The sequence below is a fragment of the Antechinus flavipes genome, chromosome 1, assembly GCF_016432865.1.
Source record: "Antechinus flavipes isolate AdamAnt ecotype Samford, QLD, Australia chromosome 1, AdamAnt_v2, whole genome shotgun sequence".
Lineage (NCBI taxonomy): Eukaryota > Metazoa > Chordata > Mammalia > Dasyuromorphia > Dasyuridae > Antechinus > Antechinus flavipes.
The window spans coordinates 360693143-360718337 of NC_067398.1; the positions used below are offsets into that span (position 1 = coordinate 360693143).

At 36.5% G+C, this 25195-nt stretch overlaps 1 protein-coding gene across 2 annotated transcripts in view; it reads right to left on the reverse strand.

Moving 5' to 3' along the window:
* CTIF (cap binding complex dependent translation initiation factor) overlaps positions 1-25195 on the reverse strand; it is a 478113-nt gene that overhangs the window by 394096 nt on the left and 58822 nt on the right. For both annotated transcript variants that reach the window (XM_051969645.1, XM_051969644.1), the window contains exon 2: positions 22655-22794. The gene's annotated coding sequence lies outside the window, so the exon portion shown is untranslated. The remainder of the gene's footprint in view (positions 1-22654; positions 22795-25195) is intronic.

Sequence of the window (25195 nt, forward strand, 5' to 3'; positions counted from 1 at the left end):
GGAAGCATGAAAGAATGTTAATTTCTGGATTGCCTATAAATTATGCCACAAGATAGTTTAAAAAAAAAAAAAAGCCAGAACTGTGGATATAATAAGGATAGTAAATGTTTATTTAGCTGGGGGAATGTTAGCTTCTTTCCATCCTCTTCATTTGAATCAACATATCAACCAGCAGAGTAATAAGTGTTAAGGAATTTCCTCACAAATACATGAATGAGTCTTTAATCAATAGAAAAAGATTACAATCTTTAAAACATGGCAAGAAGTTGAATGATATCATACAGAAAATATCTGGTGACTGTCAAGGTCTTTGGGCTATGTCCATGAAGAAGAATAACACAAAGATATATAGATGCAGAAAAGACATGAGGAAGGAGACATCTTCAAAGAGCATGACCCCTTGTACCAGAGAAGAACTCCAGCTATGAACTAAAGGAAGAATTACCATCCAAGCTATAAAGCATTGCGAGGCGTGATTTACCCTTTTACTGCATCCACACAGTAGTGTACCTAATTACCTCTGTATCCTAAATTTGACCCACTCTTCCTATGGATCTCTGTATACATGTGGAAGTTTCCCTCAAACTTCTGGAGGAAATATTTTGTGTCAATTGTTTGTTTTTTTTAACCATATAATCCTACTAAGCACCATTTTTTCCTAAAAGCTAATTAAGTCTAAATGCTCAGTTGTTAATGTGAAGCACACCAGTGGGTCCTCCTCAGTGACAGTACTAGAAACCTACCCACTAAGAGTTATTTTCAGTGCCTCCTTCTGCAGAACCCAAAACTCTGAGTGGGAAGTTCAAGTTCAAGGAAATATCCAAGAGAGAGTAGTATACACCCAGAGAGAGGAGATGAAATGTTATGTGTGGGGAATAGCAAATAGGACTGTTCAGCTGTAACATATAATGCATAAAGGAGAATACCATACAATAAATCTGGAAAGAGAGGCCATTAACTGGATTGTGAAGAATAGAAAAATTTGTATTTTATCCTAGAGGAGTTTCATGAACAAAGGATTAATTTAGCATCTGTTTATGGAAGCAAGGAGATCAATTAGAAAAATACTGGAATAATCCAGGAGAAAGGTGATGAAGGTCTAATATAAATTAAGGTCATTGTTATGTAACCAGAAAAGGGGAAGGATATGAAAGATAATGTGGAGGTAAAATAAAAGCAGCAAAATGGCACAGTGGTTGGGCAAGCCACTTAAGTCTGTTTGCCTTAGTTTTCTCATCTGTAAAATGAGCTAAAGAAGGAAATGGCAAACCTCTCCAGTATCCTGGCCAAGAAAACCCCAAATGGTGTCACAGAGAGTCAGACTGAACAAAATGAACAACACAACAGATGAGACTTGGCAATAGCCTGGATAAAAAAGGAGGAAGAATTGATATCAAGTACTAAGTTGCTTACTGGTGCTTTTTTTTTTTTTTTTAGCTACTACTCCTATCTACTCATAGACTCAGAACGGCACTCACACACACTCATTCTATGCCTTTGTCCTATATGCTTGACATATATTCTTTTTTCCTTAACCTCATAAAGTTCTTCTCTTTCTTCAAAACAGCTCAAGAATCTTCCTTGAATCCTTTTCTAATCACCTCTAGTGTTAGTGCTATTTCTCCCAAACTACTTTGTATTCAAGTACTTTATATTTATTTTCTTTATTTTTATTCTGCATATACAGGATAGTGTTGTATATACTACTCTATATATACAGAGTAGTGCTGAGTCTGAATAAGGAAGGCCCAAATTCAAATTGCATCCCAGACTCTTATTAGCACTGTGATCCTGGCTGAGTCATTGAATAGCAGTCTGCCTCAGTTTCCTCATCTGTAAAATGTAGATCACAATAGTCTCTCCCAAAGTTATTGTGAGGACACTAAAGAATGTTTGTAAAGTACTTCACGAACCTTAATGAGTCATATAAATGATACTTATTATTATTGTTTTTATAATATAGTTTTCCATTAAGATGTGAGCTCACTAGGAGCAGGGATTATTTTATATGTTATATTTGACTCTTCAACATCCAGTTTTTGGCACATAACTGTTTGTTGATTGGTTGAATAATGAAAATGGTCAAGGAGAATTAGCCCTGAATGATGAATACTTGTTATTCCTTTGGAGCATAAATGATTGTAAAACAGATTGATGAGACAGAAAATGAACTGGAAGAAGAATACATATGTGAAAACACAGTTGAGGAGTCAATAAGCCACTGTGTTGTTTGAGCTTCACCCTGGGAAATTGGTTTAACTTTCTGCCTTGATTTTATCCCTGGGAAATGGGCATAATATTAAATACTCCTTTGCTAAATCATAAGGATTTTTTGGCAGGATGATGTTAGATCATATCTATAAACAGCTTTAGTACCCTAGGAGAGAAATATGATGAAAGTCCATTAACATTCGTCATCACTGTTATTAGATCGTTTCATCCCTTAATTGTAGACTCTTCCTTCACTGTCAACATTCTGCTTGTGTGAGTGAGCAAGTTCCCAGCTGTGGGAACAACCTGTGGTTGCAGCAGCTGTATCTGTCATTCTTTAGCAACAACTCTGGCTCCCTAAACAGGTTATTCTAGCCTGCCAGGGAGGGTGTGACAGCCAGACAGGATTCCTAATGCTCTATTACCTATATTAGGTATAGCATCACCACTGGTCAAGAGCTTGCCACTTTTTCAAAAAAGAAATTTACAGAAGAAACACAAGATGATAGAAATGTGGTATGAGGACACTGCCATTTTCTTACGTTGGTCTCCAATCAGGGAGGAATTTGCTCTTATTGTAGGTCCTATCTTATCTAACATATTCTCACCCTAAATGGCACCTAGAAAGGGTGTCAGAAGGATATAAACTATGGAAGAAGGTAGAAATGGGGGGAGGAAAAGGAACTGTCACTGAAAAGCAACCCATATGAAAAAATTCACAAAAAGACTAAGAAGAGATGATACAACTACAGGGGAAAGAGCTACGGATTTAGAGTTAAAGGAACTGAATTCAAATCCAAATACTATGTGATGCTGGGCAAATCATTTCATTTTCTTAGCCTTCATTTTCTCTCCTTTAAAATGAAGGGGATTAAATAATATGACTCCGAACATCCTTTTTATTTTTATTTATTTATTTATTTTTAAAAATAAGTTTTTATTGATAGAACCCATGCCAGGGTAATTTTTTACAGCATTATCCTTTGCACTCACTTCTGTTCCGATTTTTCCCTTCTCTCTCTCCACCCCCTCCCCCAGATGGCAAGCAGTCCTTTACATGTTGAATAGGTTACAATATATCCTAGATACAATATACGTGTGCAGAACCGAACAGTTTTCTTGTTGCACAGGGAGAATTGGATTCAGAAGGTATAAATAATCCGGGAAGAAAAACAAAAATGCCAGCAGTTTATATCCATTTCCCAGTCGAACATCCTTTTTAACTCTAAAGCTATGATTCTGTGACCTTCAGCCTTGGAGTACAGGAAAGAGTAACAAGTATAGCCTTTTCCTTCTTTTCTTCCTCTTACTATTCTCTCTTTCCCCTTCCATTAATAATTCAAATCTCTGGTACCTTTCTTAGGAGAAATAAAGCACTATAAAAATGCATGGTCAGGAGAGATAAAGGTCTCTTGCTTGGGGACTGCAGCTGGCATTTTTAGCTTTGGAATATTAGAGGGGTCAGCTTAAGGCCCAGCCAGGTGTGGAAGAAATATCCAGATGTCTATGCAGGGCAAGCTCATGCCTCAGAGCTCAAGAAACTGAAGACTGAGCTATAGGACAGATGTTTTGGCTCAGAATAAAGATCGTACATTTGGTTGTGACTTCCTGGTCTTTTGCTACAACACTCAGAGAAATTGAGCACAGCAGAAAAGATATAGAAGGGTGAGGAATAATAATGCTTATCCAACTTTTCTAATAATTAATGTCAATCACTTTTCCACTGAATACAGTATGTGCAGGATACCATGTAAGATACTGAATAGGATACAAAAGAAGTGGATCCTCAAGGTACTTGCCCTCAAATTTGTAAGTGAAAAGGAGGGAAGGTTAAAATAGGGAGGGGAAAAATCAAGGAATATTGTAAAAAGTTCTGAACTAGGAGTCACAGTTCTAGCTATAGCATTCTCCCAAATCAGCTGTGTGACTCTGGGCAAACCTCCTCACTGGGTTACCTTCTCTGGAAAATAAGAGATTTACAGTAGATTATTCATGTTAAACTCAAATGGTAATGGATTCCAGCAGCCCATATAGTGACTTAGAAAACCATATGTTACCATCATATTATATTGTATTTTCATTTACTTTGTTAAACATTTTCCAATTTCATTTTAATCTGTTTGGCTGCACTCAGGAGTTTTGCTGATCACAAGTTCAATACTTCTGGGTCTTTAGGGGTTACCAAGTGCTAAGATTCTACAATTTCATTTTTTAAAAAAAGTCTTCTTTTAATTCAAAACCAAATCTACCACTCTTCAGCTTACACTCACTGCTCTCAGCTCTACTCTCTAAGGCCTAGCAGAATAAGAATAATCCTTCTCCCAAGCCATTAAAAAAAAAAAAACACATATAAACAATATATAATCTCCTCTCTCACCAAGGGCGAGTGACCAAAAAGACACAGGAGACTCAGAAAAGAGTATCTCTTACCTGCTGCACTATTAGACCAATGGAGTCGAACTCAATCGTACCTGAAATCCCAGAAAGCTTTGCATAAGAGCTGAGTCATGGGTCTGGGTTTAACTTCTATGCCCTACAAAGGCAGCTGTTTGCAAAGAACTGTTTCCAGTTCTCTGGAGACAAGGCAAAAGATCCTTTACTTGTAAAGGGAGCACCTTGTAATTCTCTGTAACCTTCTCCTCTGTTAATCACATACCTAGCCTAGATTCACTTGAGAAAAGTCTGTCTATGCCTAAGGATTTAGAAAGTACAATACTTTAGTGTATGAAATCCAAACATTTTACAACCTGAAGAATCATAGGCTCAGAGCATAAGTGAACATTTCACTATTTCTGCTTCCACAAGCTGCATATTTTAAGATGACTTTCTTCCCCCCACCTCCACTTTTTACAGAAACTCCCTCTAGGAAGGGGCAGTTAGGTGGCACAATGGATAGAATGCTGGGACGGGAATTAGGAAAACCTGAGTTCAAATCTGGCTTCAGACAATTCCTAGCTGTGTGATTCTGGAAAAGTCACTTTACCCCATTTGCCTCAGTTTCCTCATCTGTCAAATGGGCAGGACAAGGAAATGGCAAATCACTTCAGTATCTTTGCCAATAAAATTCCAAATGGGATCACCAAGACTCAAACATTCCTGAAAAATAACTGAAGAACTACAATCTTCTAGAAAAGACATTGAAACATATACTTTAGCATATTTAACTTGTATAGGACTACCTGCCATCTAGGGAGGGGGTGGAGGAAAGGAGGGGAAAAGTTGGAATAGAAGTTTTTGCAAGGGTCAGTGTTGAAAAATTACCCATGTCTATGTTTTGTATATAAAAAGCTATAATAAATTTTAAAAAAAGAAAAGAAAAGATGTTGAAAAACTGAAGAACATTCACAGAAGGCTTGAATTTATGCAATATAAAGATTCCCTGATATAACCAGGAAGTTTTACCCTGGAAAAGAGAAGACTAGAAGGTGGGGAGAGGGGGACTGAGAATTGCCTTCAAAAACCTTAAAGATTACCATATACAACAGGAGGATTAGACTTGCTGTATTTGTTTCCAAAGGGCAAGAACAAGAAGAAATGGATAAGAGTCGCTAAGAGAAATATTTAGGACTGATATAAGAAAAAAATTCCAATCAAAATTATCTGAAGTAGAATAAGTTACTTCAGAGAGTTGTAGGTCCTCCCTCATTGCAGGTCTTCAATCAATCAATAAATATTTATTAACCACTTAATATGTGCCATACAGTGGAAATACAAAAAGAAGTAAAAGATAAGTCATGTTCTGAAGGAATTCCCAATTTAATGAGAGAAACAACATGCAAACAAATATGAACAAACAAGCTAAATACAGGATAAATTGGAAATAATTAACAGAGGGAATATACTAGAATTAAAAAGGGATGGAAAAAAGCTTTGTGTAATAGATGGGATTTTAGTGGAACTTAAAGCAGAGATGAGGAGGGAGAACATTCCACTCAGAGAAAATGCTTAGATCTGAGAGATGGAGTATCTTGCTGGTGGAACATCCAGGAAGCCAGTGTCATTAGATCAAAGAGTACATGCAGGGGAATGAGATATAAGAAGACTGAAATGGAGGAGGGAGTTAGGTTACGAAGGGGCTTCAAACAGATCCTGGGTAACAACTTGTTGTGTGTATCATAGCAGAGATTCTCATTTTTATAAGGTCAGACTCAATGGTCACAAATTCTTCCAAAGGTTATATTAAAAGATAATCAGTATTCTGGGAAATGACTATGAATCATTACATAGAATTCCCAATCTCTATATTTTTGTCTGCCTGCATTTTTGATTTCCTTCACAGGCTAATAGTGCACTATTTCAAAATCTAGTTCTTTTTGTACAGCAAAATAACTGCTAGGACATGTATACTTATACTGTGTTTAATTTATACTTTAACATATTTAACATGTATTGGTCACCCTGTCATCTAGGAGGGGGATGAGGGAAGGAAGGGAAACATTGGAACAAAAGGTTTGGCAATTACCTATGCTGTAAAATTACCCATGCATATAACCTGTAAATAAAAGCTATAATAAAAAAAATAAAAATAAAAAGACATATATAATTGTAAAAATATTGATTGATCATGAGTAGTCCAAACTAATATAATAAAAATGAAAACTCTAACAAAAAAAAGATAATCAGTGATCATAAAATCTAGATCTGGAAGGGACATCTTCATTTGACAGATGAAGATATCAAAGCTCAGAAAGGCCAAGTATCTTGGTCAACAAATTAAGAATTAACAGTGTGACATGGCAATCAAAAGCGCAAATGTGATTTTAAACAACTTCAATGAAGATCTAGTGTTGAGAAAAGGTGATAAGGATCTGCTATACACTTGGGCTTTTGTGGTTTGCCACTTGTATAGGTTTTATGGTTTGTCCTGGTAAAACCACATCTAGAGTATTATATTTCAGTTCCGTTTCCTGAATTTTATTTAATTTTTTTCTAACTTCAATTCTATTTTCAATTCCAAATTCTTTCCCTTCTCCTTCCCTGACCATTGAAAAAAGTAAGAAAAACAAAACCCATTACAAATGTGTATAGTCAAACAAAGCAAATTTCTGCATTAGTCATATCCAAAAACAGAAAAAGAAAGAGAAGATATGCTTCAATTTACATACGGAGGCCATCCCTCCTATCTGGAGGTGGGTAGCGTGTTTCACTATGAGTCCTCTGGAACTGAAGTTGGTGATTACGTTCATGGAGTTACTCTTTCAAAGCTGATTATCTCTCTACTTTTTCCTGTTACTCTATAAATAGTTCTTCTGATCTTTCTTCACTTTGTATAGGTTCATAAAAGTCTTCCCAGGTTTTTCTGAAACAATCTCCTTCATCATTTCTTGCAGCAGAATAGTATTCTATCATAATCAGTCATGTCCCATTGATGGACAACCCTTCAGAAGTTTCTAATTCCTTGCTACCATAAAAAGAGGTGCTATAAATATTTTTGCATTCATGGGTCCTTTTCCCCTTTCTTTTATCTCTGTGAGGTATAAACATTGTACTAGTGTAACTGGGTCAGAGAATATATATATATATATATATATATATATATATATACACACATTGTTTAATAGTTTTTTTAGGCAAGGTTCCAAAACGATTTCCAGAAAGCTTGGACTAGTTCATTGCTCCATCAACAGTAAATGAGGACACCACAGCTACCATATTTTAGTATGGATAAGGACAAACTGCAACACATACAGAATATAGCTACCATAATAGTGAAGAGCTTTGAAACATGCTATCTGAGGGTCAGTGGAAAAAACTATGGATTTTAATTTGGTAGAGAATTTGATGAATATCTGAAGAGCTGACATTAGGAGAATATTAATTCTAGTTGGCCAATATCAAAACTTCAGGGTAAATAGTATGTATGTGTGCAAGTGTGTATATGTATATGTGTATGTGTATAAATATATACATACACATGTATGTGTATGTGCATATACATCATTGTAACATTTCAGGGTTGGTAGAGTGTGTATGATTTGCATATAGTTACTCACCTAATAAGGGTCAAACTGGAGCAAGAAACTGGAAACTGAATGATGCTCATCAGTTGAAGAATAGCTGAATAAATTATGGTATATGAATGTTATGGAATATTATTGTTTTATAAGAAATGATCAGGAGGCTTATTTTAGAGAGACCTGGAGAGACTTACATGAACTCATACTAAGTGAAATGAGCAGAACCAGGAGATCATATTAGACCATACAAGGATCAATTCTGATGGACGTGATTCTTTTAACAGTGAGATGATTCAGACCAGTTCCAATGATCTTGTGATGATGAGAGCCATCTACACCCAGAGAGAGGACTGTGGGAACTGAGTGTGGATCATAATATAGCATTCTTACTCTTTTTGTCGTTTGCTTGCATTTTGCTTTCTTTCTCAGTTTTTTTCCTTTTTGATCTGATTGTTCTTATGCAGTAAGAGAATTGTATGTATATGTATGTGTGTATATATGTTAGATTTAACATATACTTTAACATATGTAACATGTATTGAATTACCTACAATCCAGGGGAGAGAGTGGGGGAAGGAGGGGAAAATTGGAACACAAGGTTTTGCAAGGGTCAATGTTGAAAAATTACCCATGCACATGTTTTGTAAATAAAAAGCTTTAATAAATAATACTAATAAGGTTAATATTACCCAAGAAAAGAAATGAGAGGAAGTGGGAGGCACCATGAACACCACCAACTATTCACTATATTGTGCATGGAATGCCATTTTTTTTCCTCCTCTGCCCATGGGACTCTTTGTTGTTCTTAAAGGTCCAGCTAAAGTGTCCCCTTCTCTGAGAAGCCTTCTAGGACTGATTGATGAAGATCTTCTTGAGTTCTCCTAAGTGCTTACTTACTTACTCTGTGTGCTCTTATCTTGGATTCTCACGCACAGCCTCAGAAGGGCACTAACTGCTCCTCTGTATGTGTCTTGTCTTCCCAAGTGCATCTTTAAAAGCTACTCTCTAAATCCTAAAACACTCCATAAATATGAATTATCGTCTTCAATGATATCTCAAGACTCTTCATAGCCAGGACAGGTCATGCCTTCTTATCTCATACCCCCCTGGGCCTCATACAGCGCTAGACCTACACCAGGTATGCAGTAAATAATTGCTAAATACATCAAATACATAGGGAAATAAATACACTCTTAAGTACCAAGGTGTTCATGCCTTCAGGTTTATGTCAATACCAAGAGAACTAAATTAGATTATCTCAAAATTGGTGCGCTAAGACTGACCAAACCAAAGCTGCAGAAAACAAACTCAGAAACCAACATTAACCTTCCCTTCTCTGGGGCTTCCTTAAGTCCGAAGATGAAATAAGGGAGAATCTCTGGGGTGATATTATTGGTTGTTCTACAGCCCAAGGCACAATATAGAAGGGGAACTGAAGTGTCAGAGGTTCTGAACTCTGCATCCTTGCAAAGTCAAATGTGCTGTGTTACGCTCAGAGGTACCTCAGGTCTTGAAAATAAAACCACCGGATGATTATGATGGCTTAAATTCAGACACATTCTTTTTGATTCCTTCTTAGGTCATCTCTATTCTCTGAAGTGTTTCTGTCCTGGGAGGTCACTGCAACCTGATGCTCTAACCTTCTATGTAGAGCAACTGGACCTCTTTCCTAGGAACTTAGAATGTTCTATTTTGGTTCAGTTATTAAAATACTTGATTCATTTCTCTCTACCTTCAATAGTTCACTAACAGCAATTACCCTTTCATTCTTCTGTCTGTCTTTCTTAGAGGAAGTTCCAGTGGCTTTCAGAGATACCAAAGAGGAAGGCTGTAGGAATGTTGTTTCAAAAGGGAAATTCCAAAACCAAAATATGGGAGCTGTCAATGGCAAAACTGATGGAAATCACAGTATGTTAGAGCTGGAAGAGACCTCAGAAGCCAGTTAGTTCAATTCCCACACTGCACAGATAAGAAAATTGAGGTCTAGAGAGGGAAGGTAATTTTTCCAAAGTAATATCTGCAGTTTTGAAGTAAAAAACAGAAGATAATGTCTTTTTGCTGAGGGCAGGAGGAAAAGAGGGGTGGGAAGAGGGCATTATAATTACGAACAAGGCAGATGAGACCAATGGACAAGAAGCAAACTCATGCTGAATTTTTGCAAAATATATTGTAGACACTTAAGAGACAAAATGCTATTTCCACAGGCTTACAGATCATTCAATTTCTAAACCAGCACAGAAATTCTATTACTATTGCTAAGACAGCAAATCCTATTCTCAAACCTGTGACATGATTGTTTTATTGTTTTTTCCTTTATTTTTGAAGAGAATCATGGCATCAGGGAGGTGATGCCATGGCATGCAAGTGAATTGGACTGAAATGAGGTAGGGCTGTGCAAAGTCACCCGCCTCAATTTTTCCACCACAGACACCTGGGTCCAGTGGCCAGATAAAGATCAAGACAACTGGAAATAACCTGCTTGTGATATAATAAAAAAATCACAAAAGCAGTACTGACACAACAGAAAAGTAGTGTGAGATAGTGGGGGAAATGCTATAAGGATAATTTGGCATCAAAAAATTTGAGTTTGAAATCTGGCATCTTCTTTCAAAACAAGCAAAACACACACACACACACACACATACACACACACACACACACACACACACACACACACCCCCAAAAAAACTTGGTTTTCTTGCTATGTTTGCATAAGATTAATTAACAAATATTTTTTCTCCCCTCATCTTTATCCAGCAACCTACCCCTTTGCAACAGTTTTTTAAAAGACCTCTCCCCCAAAAAATTTCAGCAAAACCAGTGAACACATTGGTTGTATCTGACAATATGGCCACCTTTGGCCACAATCCCAAAGGAAAGAAAGACAAGAAGATCCAGTCATAATTCTCAATATTTCTGAGGTTCATAGTGGAAAGAGTAATGTTTTTTAAATCAGAGCATTTGAGTTCAATTCTCATATCTGATCATTGTTTTAGGTTGACTGACATGTTCTGTGTTTATATTACAAACAATTCTAGATTATCTAATTTCACAAGAGATCTTTTGCAATTAAGTAAAATGAACAATATAGTGATCTCATCTGAACATTATACATGCAACATTACACATCTGTAGCACCCCTCTTATTTCCCTATGGCCTCAGAAGTTGCTTCCAACTTTCAGATCTAGGTCTATGGTCTATAAAAATAATTAACTTTTCCAGATTGAGTTTCCTCATCTATCAAATGAAGGGTTTGGCTGATATAACTTAGAAGGTTCCTTGCCTCTTTAGGCCTATAAAAAAAGAATAATAAGGTCAGTTCAAAGAAAGTATTCAATGGATGGGTGTTGGTTTAGGGAGATAAGCAAGAGAAGGGAAAGATTCCAGTTCATTCCTTTGAGTTGTAATGGCTTTTATAATCATGAGATAATGGCCACAGGACTGACCTTTGAAATGGGAAAACACATGATATATGCTCTGACTTTGACACCACACCATTTAAACTCTCAGTGCTCGTGGCAATTTTCCAAGATTATAAATGTAGATCAGATCTATAGAAGTAGGAGTTTCCTCACAGGGAATTCCCAAAAGTGATGAAATCAAGAAACTATCAAAAAAACACCACCACCAAAACCCTGAGATACTGAAATGCAAATAATTGAGAGGCAAAGGGGCTATTAATTCTTATTTGTTAGCATCTTATTTTTTAATTTTATTTTTAATTATAGCTTTTTCTACACAAAACATATGCATGGGTAATTTTTCAACACTGACTCTTGCAAAAACTTCTGTTCCAACTTTTCCCTTCCTTCCCCACCATCCCCTCCCCTAGATGGCAGGCAGTCCCATACATATTAAATATGTTAAAGCATATGTTAAATGCAATTTATGTATACATATATATGTATACAGTTATCTTGTTGAACAGGAAAGACTGAGGTCAGAAAGAAGGTAAAAATGACCTGGGAAGAAAAAAACAAAAATGCAAGCAAACAATAACAGAAGGAATGGAAATGTTATATTGTGGTCCATACTCATTCCCCAGTGTTCTTTCTCTGGGTGTAGCTGGTTTTGTTCATTACAGATCAATCGGAACTGATTTGGTTCATGTCATTGTTGAAGAGGGCCACGTCCATCAGAATTGATTCTCATACAGTATTATTGCTGAAGTGTATAATGATCTTCTAGTTCTGCTCATCCCACTTAGCATCAGTTCATGTAAGTCTCTCCAAACCTCTCTATATTCATCCTGCTGGTCATTCCTTACAGAGCAATAATATTCCATAACATTCATATACCACAGTTTACCCAGGCATTCTCCAATTGATGGGCATCCATTCAATTTCCAATTTCTAGCCACTACAAACAGGGCTGCCACAAACATTTTGGCACATACAGGTCCCTTTCCCTTCTTGAATATTTCTTTGGAATATAAGCCCAATAGTAATACTGTTGGATCAAAGGGTATACACAGTTTGATAACTTTTTGAATATAGTTCCAAATTACTCTCCAGAATGATTGGATCAGTTCACAACTCCACCAATAATGCATCAGTGTCCCAGTGTTCTCGCATCCCCTCTAACATTCATCATTACTTTTTCCTGTCATCTTAGCCAATCTGACAGGTGTGTAGTGGTATCTCAGAGTTGTATTAATTTGCATTTCTCTGATCAACAATGGTTTGGAACACCCTTTCATATGACTAGAAATAGTTTCAATTTCTTCGTCTGAAAATTGTCTGTTCGTATCCTTTGACCATTTATCAATTGGAGAATGGCTTGATTTCTTATAAACTGGAGTCAATTCTCTATATATATTGGAGATGAGGCCTTTATTAGAACCGTTAGCTGTTAAAAATGTTTTCCCAATTTATTGCTTTCCTTCTAATCCTGTCCACATGAGTTTTATTTGTACAAAAGCTTTTTAACTTAATATAATTGAAAATTTCTATTTTGTGATCAATAATGACCTCTAGTTCTTCTCTGGTCACATATCTTATGTTTTTAATTAAAACTTTTTATTTTCAAAATATATACTTGGATAATTTTCAACATTCATCCTTCCAAAACCTTGTGTTCTAATTTTTTTCCTTCTCTTCCTCCTACCCCCTCCCCTAGACAGCAAGTGACTCAATATATGTTAAACATGTGCAATTCTTCTATACATAATTCCACAAATATCAAGCTGCACAAGAAAAATCAGATCAAAAAGAAAAAAAAAATGCAAGCAAACAACAAGAAAAAAGAGTGAAAATACTATGTTGTGATCCACTCTTAGTCCCCACAGTCCTCTTTCTGGATGCAGATGACTTTCTTCATCACAAGACCACTGGAATTGGCCTGAATCTTCTCAGTGCTGATGAGAGCCATGTCCATCAAGTGATCATCATATAATATTGTTGTTGCCGTGTACAATGTTCTTCTAATTCTGCTCATTTCACTTAGCATCAATTCATGCAAGTCTCTCTAGACCTCTCTGAAATCATCCTAGCATCTTATTTATTAGGGATTAATGTCAGTTTATACCTTCAGCAGAATTTGTACTTTAAGTATAAAGGTGGGAAAAAATTTTACAGCCAATGTTTCTGCTGAAGGTCTCATTTCTAAAATATATTTTAAAAAAAAAGAATTGGGTTAAATTTATAAGAATACAAGTCCTTCTCCAATTGATAAATAGTCAAAGGATATGAACAGACAATTTTCAGATGATAAAATTAAAGCCATCTATAGTCATATGAAAAGATGCTCTAACACTATTGATTAGAGAAATGCAAATTAAAACAACTCTGAGGTACCACCTCACATCTCTCAGATAGACTAAAATGACAGAAAAAGATAAAGATAAATATTGGAGGGGATGAGGGAAAACTGGATCACTAATGTATTGTTGATAGAGTTGTGAAATGATCCAACCATTCTGAAGAGCAATTTGGAACTATGCCCAAAGGGATATCAAAGTATACATATCCTTTGACCTAGCAGTGCCATTACTGGATATGTATCCCAGGGAAATCATAAAGGAGGGGAAAGGATTCACATGTGCAAAAATGTTTGCAGCAGCACTTTTTGTAGTATCAAATAATTGAAAATGAGTAGATGCCTATTAATAGAGGAATGGCTGAACAAGTTGCACTATATAAAGATAATGGAATATTATTGTTCTATAAAAATGATGAACAAGCTGATTTTAGAAGGCCTAAAAAGATTTACATTAAGTGATACTGAGTGAAACAAGCAGAAGCAGGAATATATCATATACAACAGCGAGAACATGTGATGATCAGCTATGAAAGACTTTGTTCTTCTCAGTGCTTCAGTGATCCAAAGTACTCCCAAAGACTTTGGAAAGACATTAATGAAGGGGAGAAGAATTTCACTCAAATAAAATGCATTGCAGAGAAAGAAGTTGTTCACTATTTTCAGTTGTGTGTGATTCTTTGTGACCCCATTTGGAGTTTTCTTGGTAAAGATACTGGAGTGGTTTGCCATTTCCTTCTTCAGTTCATTTTATAGATGAAGAAACTGAAGCAAAAAGGATTAAGTCACATAGCTAGTTAGTGTCTGGAGTTATCTGAACTCAAGATAAGTCTTCCTGACCCCAAGCCCACCATTCTATCCACTCCATCACCTAATTGCCCATATATATTTATTCATTTAATAAATTATATACATATATATGTATACTGATGATGATCATATATGTGTTATCATTTATATACATGTCATGAAATGTACATCAAAATAAAAATTAAGAAACTAAAGATAAAATAACATTTGATACCAAAGTTAATAAGAAGCCAATGGAATTTGTCAAATAGGAAATGACATGGTCAGAACTGTATTTTAGGGAAAAAACATTTTGACAGCTGAGTGGAGAGCCAGAAAAGGGGCTATTATTATGGTCCAGAAGAGAGGTGATAAGGACCTGAACTAGGGTGGTGACTGTTTAAGTAGAGAAAAGGAGTTAGATGTAAGAAATATTGTAGAGGAGAAATGACAAGATTTGTCAAAGGATAGGATATATGGAGCAAATTAGGATGAGGATCTAAAGATAACACTGAGATTACTAAACTGGGTGCCTGAGAGGATGTTGGCTCTTGACCAAAATGGCTAAATTTGGAAGAGAGATGGGTTTTATTTATTTTTCTTCTTATTTATTTATTTGATATTCCCCCCCTCCACCCCATTACATTTTCTTAACCTTTATTTTTAAGATTTTTGAGTTCTAGGTTCTCTCCTTTATCCTCACCCACAAACATTTCCATAAAAAGTCAAATTGTGAAAGAAAACATAGATCTCCCACCCTAATGAAAATTAAAACCCTCAGGAATAATTAAATGAGAGGGAGGAGGGAGAAGAAAGAGAGAGAGAATGCTTCAGTCTGTATTCAGACATAATCAGTTCTTTCTCTAGATATGGATGGGATTTTTCATCATAAATCCTTCAGAGTAGTTGTGAATGACTGTACTAGTGAAAATAGCAGTGATTTACAGTTGGTGATCCCAGCACATTGCTATTACTTTTAATACAGTAAATTTCACTTTGTTCATGGAAGACATTCCAAGGGTTTTTTTTTCCCCCCAGAGAGCATTCTACTCATTAATCCCAGAGAACAGTAATATTCCATCATAAGCACATACCACAGTTTATTGAGCCATTCTCCAAATGATGGGCATCTCCTCCAATTTTTTTGTCCTGAGAAGAGAGCTGCTATAAATATTTTTGTACATATAAGTTATTTTCCTTTTTAAAAATTTTTGTTTTTTCCCCCCAAATCGCTATTGCTATTCATGCCTAGTAGGGATGCTATTAAGTCAAAGGATGTACATGAATTTACAGCTCTTTGGGCACAGACTGTATCTTTTGATCATTTATCAATTGGGGCATGGCTCTTATTTTTTATAAATTTGACTCAGTTCCCCCTGTTTGAGAAATGAGGCATTTATTAGAAAAATTTGCTTTGAAAAAAATTTTTCATTATTGATAATTATATTTCCTCCTCTTTGTATTCTTTCTCTTCTTTCATTCTATCCCTCCTCAAAAGTGTTTTATTGACTACTCCCTTCCCCAATATGCCCTCTCTTTTATCATTCTCCCCCCTTCCCATATCCCATTTCCTTCCTATTTTCCTTTAGGATAAGATATATTTCTATGCCCCTATTGAGTATGCATATTATTTCCTATTTGAGCCAATTCTGATGAAAATGAGAGAGAAGAGAGAGAGAGAGAGAGAGAGAGAGAGTGTAGGCACTCAGTAATAGTAAGAAGAGTAAGATGAGTCAAAAATCTGGATGTGCAAGAAAAAAGAAATAGGATATACTCAGAGCAAGCCTTCTCCACATATCTAAGTATTTATATCACACCCATCAATGGCTGATGTACCTAGACACCATGAAAAGTGCTATTTTAATGCAAGAGAAAAAAAAGGTGGGAGGAAAAGAGCTTCCAAATTTGCCATCCTAGGGCCTTGTCAATGGAGGCTCACTCAGGCTTGGGAAGCGAGAATGAATGATTCATTGATAAGGACCAGAAGGTAGGGGTGTCAAGCTACAACTGTATCTGGGGAATACAGCTACTGCCCTAAGCTGCAGAAATGAAACACAAACCAAGACAGGTTTGTGTTCTCTCTGTCCCAGACGCCAAAACCCCCCAAGTGGGGAAGGGGGAGATCAACGGGATCTGGGGTGTGCCAGCCAGGACTCCTTCCCAGCTGTTATCCCTGTAAATCCCAGACAAGTCACTCCCTCTTTTTCCTCTGTCTTCCCAGAACCAGGTTGGATGAACACAAGCCAATTTTCCAGATGGGGTTTACCTGGCAAGCAGTATTCTGGTGAACTGAAGGGAACTCCCATCATCTTCTCAAACAAACTACAGGCACTGCAGGGTTGGGGGAGGGACTCAAAAGCCTCAGCATTTTTTTTTTAAAGGGAGAATCACATTATTTCCATTCTTTCTCTTACTGCAGTAACTACGCTAATCTGCATTTGGATTGTTCCCAGCTCAAAAAGGACACTGCCAGGTCCTCCTGGGGAGAAATGGAGTTTGGTGATTATATCAGACTTCTAACCTAATGGAACAGCCTTTGTACCCTGTGTCTTGCCCAGCTTCCCCTCCGGAGGTGCTGAATAATTTATCTGCTCTCCCCTAGAACATTACCTCCCAAATACTGGCTCTGTTTTAACAAGTGCTGTCCAAATCTCCCAATGTGGAGATGTTTCAGAGATCTGCCTCATTTCTTAAGGATTATCTGCAATGGGAACAGCCTTGATTGTACCTCAGACTGCCTGAGATTTTCTGGAGCAAGAAATGGAGCTGGCCACAAATATTGTTTCTTTGATCCTCCCCATAACCTTGGTTGGGTAGGTGATAGTATGATTCTAATTTAACAATGGAGGAAACTGAGGCAGGCAGAGGATAAATGATTTGCCCAGGATCACACAGCCAGGTAAAAGTCTGACTGGATTTGAATTTGGGTCTTCCTGATATGACTCTAGGCCCAGTGCTCTATCCACTGTGCCCCTAGCTACCAATCTAGGCTGTCAGAATGGAAAAAGATCATTTTCTGGCTGTTTTACATATGGAATCCTTAACTTTTAAATTAGATTGCAAGCTCCCTAACAGGCCTTGGGAATGTCAGTAAGCAGAGATGAGAAAGTTTCCATAAAAGGTATTCCAAGTAATTCGATTTGGCTGCAGCATAGGGAAAAGTATTGAAAAACAATACAAAAAATAAATAAATACATTTTTAAGCTGGAAAAAATTGAGAAAATACTAAACAATAAGATTGAAAAAGACAGAATCTCAGAGCCAGAAACAACTTCAGATGTAATATAATTCAACTTTTACTTGGAGGCATGAATTCTATCTAGTACCTCAATGATAGAAAAACTCATTACTTTCCCCCTCCAGGGCAGCCCATCGTCATTTCTTGGCAGTTACTATTGTTAGGAACTTTAGTTGCCCTTCAGGCCCAAGCAGAGGAAGTCTAATTTCTCTCTTTCACATGACAAATATTTAAAGACATTATCATATCTCCTCAAGGCTTATCCAGATTAAACATTTCTGATCATTCAACTGATCCTTATATGGAATAGTTTTGTATACCCTCACCATTCCAGTCACCCTTCTCTGGATAAGTTTCAATTTATCCAAGTCCCTTCTGAAATATGGCACCCAGAAGAAGCCTGGAATCCGATCACGGACTGCTTTGAATGCCAAGCCAAGGAATTCAGACGTTAGCCTGTAGACAATGAGAAACTACTGAAAAATTTTACAGCATGCAGTGATATGACCAGAACTATGCATTAGGAAAACTGGTCTGGAAAGACTTGAGAAACAGATTGAATAGGAAAACGACGAGGAAATCATTAGGTGATAACATACAGATTATTTTTAAATTAGAGGGATGGGATGATCCAGCTCAGCCACTTTAATTGTGAAGAAAGACTCATAACTGGCTGAGGAGTCCCTTACAGTATGCTGTTAGCTAAGACTCAGGCATTTATACACAATTAAGGGGATGAACAGACTTAAAAGAATTTCCCCAGACTCCCCCTTCTTAGCCTTTATTGATAAATTAGCTTGATTGTGATGTTTCTTCCTCAACTATCTTTGAAATGTAAGTCTCTATTGTTTCCTTTTGGTGGTGATATATTCTTTTCTCCTTTTAGCAGCTATAAATTCAAAATTATACCTTTTGTTTTTCTTTTCTCTTGAAAACTATATACACTTAAGGAAATTTCTGTACATTGCTCAGTTAATTAAGAATTCTGTGCCTATGCTAAAACAAATAATAAACCTGGGTTTCCCCTCTTAAACTCTGTATATTGATAGTTTCCATTAACTAGCAGAACCTATCAATATATCTGTGTATGTTTCCATATCATTCCAGTAGTTCAGGATTGAGGTGATAAATAGATTTGAAAACTGAGAGTAGATAAAATGTAAAAGCCAAGGCAGAATATCACTCTGAAACTGTCCCCTAGATTCTCTCTAAATTTGGATTTTCCTAGGGAGCAAGGAGAAAGTGAGCAGGTAGGTAACTTAGTGGGATAGAGTACTAGGTCTGGAGTCAGAAAGACCCAAGTATCTTCAGACACTTACTAGCTGCGTAACCCTAGGCAATTAATTGGATTGCCTCATAACTGTTTGCCTCAGTTTCCTCAACTGTAAAATAAGCTGAAGAAGAAAATGGCAAACCACTCATATCTCTGTCAAGAAAATCCCAGATGGGGTCACAAAAAATTAGACATGACTGAAAAACAAGAAAAAAGAATAAAGAAAGCACAAAAGAATATGCCATTTTAGATAGGGTCTCTAAAGAAACAGGGGACCTCCCTACTTCTACATTTCAAAACACAAATTCCTTCCAACATTTAGGATGGAAGGACTCAAAGACAGAGGAAGTAATAAGAATCTCATTCAGCCTTCTCATTTAACAAATAAGAAAACTGAGACCCAGAGAATATTTTTGAAAGCTATTTACCCAGCTTCACCAGGTAGTAAAAAATAATATAAATCCTCTGATTGCACTTTTCACTCTACCACACCTTTGATGAAGCCATAGTTTGTAACCTTTAGAATGTAATAACAATTGACTTTAAGGGTTACTGAGAGGCAGCCTAACATAGCAGATAGAAAACCTGCTTCTGAGCCCTTCCTCTGACCCATACCAGTTGTGTGATTCTCAATGCCCCAAGCAGTTCTCTAAGACTATAATGGTAAGGCAGGTACAGATCTCCAAGTCTAGGGGGAGTTTTCCCCACTGGCAGATCCTTAGACCAATAAAAGCATAGGTATGGGCTCCACCTCTCTCCAAAATAAAAGATTAACCAATTTATTTCTTTTGAATACATTATTCATTCCCATTTAAAAAAAGAGTTTGGAGAATTGAAATGATAAGAAAAGTGGGTCATATCATTCATATATCTTTCATTCAAACCTAGATTTCCTTATTTTTAATTCAGTCGTCTTTCCATTATGTCAACTGCTCCTGTACTTTCTTGGCCAGTCCCATTCCTCCCCTAAGCTCTGCTCCCAACCTCTTTTCTCTCCTCCTCTCCCCACTCCCCATAAGTCCTGGTTTCCCTCCCCTAACTCCAGCATGATGTCCCTCTACTGAAATTCACGCCAGTCACTTTACTTCTCCTGCATCATTCAGGGGACAACAATGAAGCATCTTATGAGTGGAGAAAAATATGGACTGAGCCCAGCAGGCTGCCCAGCCCCATCCTTCCTATGCCTTTGTCTGACTCAATTCACTGCAGTTCTCAGATGGCCCTTTTGGTCAGGGACATGTGGGACAGCCAAGTCCATGGCTGAGCCAAGCTTAATCAATTTTCTGAAGTAATTTCCCACAAAATAATTCTCTTTGGGGTCTCCTAAAGGTCTCATCACTATTCTCTGCTATCAAAGACTTGCCATTCAAAGGCCTTTCACATAGACACTTAAACATATAAACTGGAGGCAGGAGGTTTTAAGAATTAGTAGAGCTTCTGGCAGCAGCTTTAAAAGTATTTTTTTCTCCATTGTAATAAAATAGAAAAACTATTACTTAGCTCCTCCTCTCCCCTTCAGCAAACCTTCAAGTTTTTGTGTACATGATGCTGAAGTTCAAAGATAAAAATTTTACAAGGCCAAAACTTTCATGTGTTTTTTTTTTTTTTTTTCCTGGAGATCCATACATCACAACTCAATTTTTTTGGTCTCCACAAAACATTATTTGTACTTGTCTTTATTGTCCACTATTAAATGGTTGCACCTTAATTATACCTATAGCTCTATTCTCCTGGAAAATGCACATCAGGCAAGTTTCATCACAGTAGAAACAGCCTTTTTCCTGACTTTTCTCAGTATTTATACTGGCTAATAACAAAAAAGTCTATGGAGTAAAAAAATTACATATTTAAGAAAAGAAAAGGAAGAAATCTCAAAAGTGGTATCCGTGAATAAAGAGAAAATATTAGCAAAAGAGTAATAGGATAAAAGAGGTGTTCTCAGAGAAACCAAAGGCCCATCAAAATAACAGATAAGCACCAGCCAAGCTAGCCCACACACTGTTCCCATAATAAAATGCTTTTTTTATGCTTCATTTTAAAAAGGTATGTGGACAGACAAGAGGGTGGGAGAAAAAACCCACAAAACAAAAGAAAACTCCTCCTTTTGGCTTGGTGGGGCTTGGACTCAAAAGTATCATTCTTTCCAAATATCAGCATGGAAGCAAGGTTGCCCACTAACTGGATGATAATCCCCTAAATGCAGGAGAAAATGCAGGCCTGATTCTCTATTGATTTCTCAAATATATGCTACAGGGAAATGTAGAAACCTTTCTTTTCGACAAGTGTCATCAGAGTTAAAAGGAAAACTTTTTCAGTGTTCAAAATCATATGAAATATATAATAAATAAGTTACATAAAGCAGTCATAACATACTGGGGTTTCAAGGAAGGTTAAAAGTCACCCAATTCAATAATCTTACTACGCAGAGACCACACTAGACCCAGAAGGACAGATGAATGAGTCAAGGACAGATGGCTATTTGATGATAGCTGGAAACAGAATCCAGGTCTTCATATCTAACATAGTGTCCTTTCCACTGTGCTATGATGAATGAGTATTGCATTTCTGCATAACCTTTTCTTTCTAAAACTAATTGTTTAATAAGTAAAGGTTTTATTTTACTAAAACCATGCCATCGGAAGGACTTGAATTCAAATCTTCTAAGCTTGATTCCTACTACCTGTGTAATTTAATATTTTTACTTCAGTTTATTACTGCTTTATGAGGGGTTTGGAGCAGATCATCTCAAAGGTTCCCTCCAATTTTCTATCACCTTTGATCCTATTAATTTATCTTGAAAGCAGAAGGCCGTTTTATAAATTTGTTAATTTCTCCCAAATTATAGACCTTAATCAGGCTTTTTGCCTCTTCAATCATAACGCACACATACAGATATATAAACAAAATAAAGTACATGAATACTGGTCAACAAGCATTAACTACATGACTACAAGGGATTGTGGTCAAGGTCACAGAGAAAGTAAATGAAACTTAAGAAGGCCCTAAAATCCCTCCCATCTTCTCCCTATTATCTCCCAATCACACCATTCTTTCTGCATATAAATTGGCTAAGAGAGGTAGTAGGTGGCCTAGAGATCCCTGGGCTTCCAGCTGAGAGTGCATTAGTGATGTCTAAAAAATCTTCCTCCCTTTTATTTCCCCTCTCAGACAACGTGATAGACTAGTGAAAAACAAAGCTAGATAAATTGAGTTAATAGACATTCATTGTTGGGATAAAATAAGTATTTTACCAATAACATTCTCCTGACAGTCTCCACCTGACAGTCTAGGGGGATCTTGTGTTTGATAAATAGCAAAACTTTTTCAGCTTTTCCCCTACTAAATAATTTCTGCTGATACACATAATTGGCTCTTGAGAGAAAAAAAGCCACAGTTCATGCTTCCAAATAAGAATTTTTTTTTTTTACCACTCTCAGTGCTTCCAGGGGAGTTGAGGTACCACAGCAGTCTAGCTCCTGAAATAGGATTTCCTCCAACAAAACTTCCAAACTAGTATAGAATGAAGTGTCCAAGCAAGGAAAAATTCAATGGAAATCCCACGAAGGATCTGGAAGAAAGCAGATGAAGAAACACTGAACAAGGTGGGAAGAGAAGAAATTTTGCAATCTGAATTTAGGTTCAAACTAAACAAATTCCAACAAGGTACCTGTTTTCTTGCTATGTATGAGCTACACAGCGCTAACTCCTAAGGCTTTGGTATCTTGATTATAATGCAGTTACACCTTGAAAAACAGCAAGTGCTACAAATCAGAGCTTGATTACTTTTTGTTGTTGAGTGATTATAAACTTAAAAAAGTGATGGGGGAAATATTAATCATGTAAATTAAACTTAAAAGTGATTCTTAGTACATTTTTTAGTGGTTGTTAAACATTTACTAGCATATCACTGTCCATTGCCCTCTGGTACAGGGAGAAAATCATTTTTATACATCCTCTGGACATTCCTTTCCCCTCCCACCTCCAGAGCTAGGTCTTCCTTCCTATATTTCTAGGGACCAAAGTAGTAAAACAACAAATGAAAACATGAACAAATAAAAAATAAATGAACAAAATGAAAAAAAATTTCACTGAACTGCACATTAAAAAAAAAAAAAATCAACAAACCTCAAATCATCAAAACATTCTATTTTTAAATAAAATGAAATTCTTTGGAAATTTGCACCAAATACCATAAAATATAATGATTTCATTCATTTAATCCTCTTCTAAAGTCCTACTCAGATATGTGAAATTGAATCTAAATCCTCAAAGTTATTTTATGAAGCAGAAGCTCTGGAAAATCCTATCAATTTAGAGAGGCTTCAAGTACGGACCTAGAACTGACTTGAGTGTGGACAATGTATCTTGTTTAAGTATTAAAGTGACTCATTGTTTGTCAGGTTTTTGGACACATAAATTTATGAACACCACTTGATGGGAGGACACAAAAATAATTAAGATAATCATGAAATTTATAAGTAAAAGAGATAAGCAAGATATATAAATTGAGTATTGTAATTGAAGTGAAACAAGATATAATTATTGCTAGGAAATAATTATAAAATATTAGCTCATGGGAGGGAGAGATGATTTCTAGCTGGGTAGGAGGAAGGCAGGATTCAGACAAGACTCCATGGAATAAATTAGATGAGTGGGAGTTGTCAGTGGCTAGAATATAGATTATATGCAGAATAACAGTAAAAAAACAAGGTTAGAAAGATAACTCAAAGTCAAATCTAGGAAGACTTACAAAATCACAATTCAAGACCTACAAAAAACAAAAAATCCAAGCAGTCTTAAGTTTATTTGGCGGAAATAAAATCCCTCAAAAGTTTAAACAGAAGAAATGACATTCTGAGAGTTGTCTTTACCAAATGGCAGGACTAGCACCAATAGGCATAAATCAAAGCGGGGCAAATTTTAGACCAATAACAACAAAAGAACTTCTAAACAATTAAAGCTGTTTAAAAACAAAAGTTCTATATTCAAGAATAATGAATTTCCCATCAGTGAAATCAGTATTGATAATGGGTAAAATGCTAGACTTGAGTCAAACACTACCACTGACCTATGTTACTTGCATGACCTTGGAATAAGGAATAAGAATAATCTCTACATTTCTCAGACATCTCTCTAAGGCTTATCTGCTAAACAGCAGACTGGCTATGATAATCATTGCTGAAGGAAATTCCCCCAGAAAGAGTTCCCCCATGATGATACTCACAAAATCACAGGTCTTTTCCTTATTGTTTTTAAGTAGACCATTTGCCACTAATTACAAATTTATGCTTTAGACTGAATAACAACAGTCTCTGAGATCTCTCCCACTTCTGGGATTTTATGATTCTAAGGAATTTCTCTAGATATTATGGAGGAGGAATCAAAGGATTTAGAGCTAAAGGAATCTTAAGAGGTCATCTTATTTTATATTTGTGGAAACTGAGACCAAGAGAGGAAAAATTACTTTTCTAGGCTTATTTAGGTAGAAAGTAGTAGAGTTAGGGTATGAAACAAGGCTCCCTCAGTCTACACTACTCTCCTTACTAATAACCACCCCATTTCTCATCAGTTGGGCAGCTAGGTGGTACAGTGGATAAAGTGAAGGGCATGGAATCTTCCTGACTTCTTCCTGAGTTCAAATCTGGCCTCAGACACTTCCCAGATGTATGACCCTGGACAAGTCAAATAACCCTGTTTCCTCATCTGTAAAATGATCTGGGAAGGGCAATGGCAAACTGCTCCAGTATCTCTGCCATGAAAACTCCAAATGGGGTCATATAGAGTCGGAAATGACTGAAAAACTGAACAACAAAACTTTATTACTTACTAGAAGGAGAAAGAGGATAGAGGGAAAAAATGTTGATGACTTATAATGTTATGCCACAGTTCTCTTTAACTGTCCTGACTCAGTTTCCCTGTCTCAGTTTCCTTAACTGTTCTGTCTCTGACCCAGTAAAACTAAGAATTAT